The sequence below is a fragment of the Octopus bimaculoides genome, chromosome 18 (assembly GCF_001194135.2).
Source record: "Octopus bimaculoides isolate UCB-OBI-ISO-001 chromosome 18, ASM119413v2, whole genome shotgun sequence".
In the NCBI taxonomy this organism is placed as follows: domain Eukaryota; kingdom Metazoa; phylum Mollusca; class Cephalopoda; order Octopoda; family Octopodidae; genus Octopus; species Octopus bimaculoides.
In genome coordinates this window covers 13646921-13649420 of record NC_068998.1, presented here as the reverse complement: position 1 = coordinate 13649420, position 2500 = coordinate 13646921, and the positions used below count along the sequence as shown (strand labels likewise).

Genomic DNA, 2500 nt, shown 5'->3' with positions numbered 1-2500 from the left:
TGAAGCATGCTTCTTATTTCTTTATTGCCCACAAAGAGCTAAACATAGAGGGGACAAACAAGGACAGACAAAGGGATTAAGTCGATTACATCGACACCAGTGCATAACTGGTACTTAATTTATCGACCCCGAAAGGATGAAAGGCAAAGTCAACCTCGGCGGAATTTGAACTCAGAACGTAATGGCAGACAAAATACCGTTAAGCATTTCACCCGGCGTGCTAACGATACTGCCAGCTCGCCGCCTTTTAGCTTCTTACCACACAGCCATGCCTCCACCTATACAAAACTACTTCATATCAGAAAACTAGACTTTGAACCACAAATAAGTTCTCCTCTCCCCCCACTCCTGTAACCAAATCAACTGACTGTAATACTGCCTGTCATTAAGAAGTTTGGTGCTGTATTGGGGCCTAGGCTGATGCGATCTTTGTTCTGATGCGATCTTTGTTCTGATGCTCCCTACGCATGGTGGTCCTTAGTGCACTAACACCTGCTTCTATCAGCCCTTATGGATCTCTCCCACATAGTTAGACTTGTTCTTTTCCAATGCAAAGGCTGCAGTCATTAATTCTTCATCTTGCTATTGCTCCTCTTTCTGCCATATCATGCTAGCCCACATGATATCCCAAAGAAATTCTTTACTCTTTTACTCTTTTACTTGTTTCAGTCATTTGACTGTGGCCATGCTGGAGCACCGCCTTCAGTCGAGCAAATCGACCCCAGGACTTATTCTTTGTAAGCCTAGTACTTATTCTATCGGTCTCTTTTGCCGAGCCGCTAAGTTACGGGGACGTAAACACACCATCGGTTGTCAAGCAATGTTGTGGGGACAAACACAGACACACAAACATAGACACACACACACACACACATATATATGTATATATATGTATATATATATACATACATATATACGACAGGCTTCTTTCAGTTTCTGTCTACCAAATCCACTCACAAGGCTTTGGTCGGCCCGAGGCTATAGTAGAAGACACTTGCCCAAGGTACCACGCAGTGAGACTGAACCCGGAGCCATGGGGTTGGTAAGCAAGCTACTTACCACACAGCCACTCCTGTGCCTTTGATAGTAAATTCTTGGGACCACTGAGCTTTTCTAGTTATAATTTCTGTGCTTACCTCTCTTAGCTGAGTGCATGAGTTGGGTGTTTCTGGTGGGGGGCAGTAGTTATCCAGGAAGTCTTGCCCATGATTGCAACACCAGTGTTTCCTGGAATAAAATACATACAATGTAAAAGTTATGTAAGAACATTGGCTGAAAGGGTATTACTCAAATGTGTACAGACAATGGTATGGATACATTTTGAGTTAAGTAGAATTCACATCTTTGTCTGTGCTCTTATACTTGTTATTCTACAGTAATCAGTCTAAAAATGAGATTCTTTACAGACTGTATGAAGTACAGCTGTCATTTCTACTGTGTATAAAAATAATAAAATATTCAATTTTCCTTGCTATTCTAATTTTATGAAATGCACTTGTATATATGAATACAGAAATTCACATATTTATAATTCATAAATGCACACACATACACACATGTACCCGTTCCTTTATTCTTGTATATTTGAATAAATATATGAATGCAAGAATTCATCTAATTACGCATTTATATATGCATCCATCCATCCATACATACATACATACACACATATATATATATACACACACACACACACACACACACATATATGTGTCTTTGTATACATGTATGTGTATATATATATATATATGTGTGCGAGTGTGTGTGTGTGTGTGTGTGTGTGTGTGTGTCTTGTTTCAGTCATTTGACTGTGGCCAGGGTGGAGCACTGCCTTGAAGGGTTTTAGTTTAGCAAATTGACCCCCCCCCCAAGACTTATGTTTAAAGTCTAGTACTTAGTGCTTCAGCAAAATCAACTGATTGAATAAGTTATGGGAACATAAACACACCAACACCAGTCATCAAGCAGTGGTAGAGGACAAACACAATGACACACATACATAGATATAAACACACACACACACACACACACACACACACACATATATACAGATATATATATATGATGGGCTTCTTTCAGCCTCCATCTACCAAATCCACTCATGAGATTTGGGTCAGGGGTTATAGCAGAGGACACTTGCCCAAGGTGCCAAGTAGTGGGACTGAACCTGGAACCTTATGGTTGGGAACCAAGCTTCTTACAACACAGCCACACCTGCATCTGTTCTCACCATACAACCATGCCTGCTATCATCATCATCATCCTCTACATCGTTTAACGTCCGCTTTCCATGCTAGCATGGGTTGGACGATTTGACTGAGGAGTGGCAAACCTGATGGCTGCACCAGGCTCCAATCCGATCTGGCAGAGTTTCTACAGCTGGATGCCCTTCCTAATGCCAACCACTCCGAGAGTGTAGTGGGTGCTTTTATGTGCCACCAGCACGAGGGCCAGTCAGGCAGTACTGGCAATGGCCATGCTCAAAATGGTGTTAGGAAGG

At 41.8% G+C, this 2500-nt stretch overlaps 1 protein-coding gene and 1 long non-coding RNA gene across 3 annotated transcripts in view; one reads left to right on the top strand and one right to left on the bottom strand.

Moving 5' to 3' along the window:
* Window positions 1–2387, bottom strand: part of LOC106874607 (uncharacterized) — a 13023-nt gene extending 10636 nt beyond the window's left edge. For both annotated transcript variants that reach the window (XR_008266018.1, XR_001410025.2), the window contains exon 1: window positions 1137–2387. This is a non-coding gene — a long non-coding RNA (uncharacterized LOC106874607). The remainder of the gene's footprint in view (window positions 1–1136) is intronic.
* LOC106874937 (NAD(P)H-hydrate epimerase) overlaps window positions 1–2500 on the top strand; it is an 871776-nt gene that overhangs the window by 172639 nt on the left and 696637 nt on the right. The window lies entirely within an intron of this gene.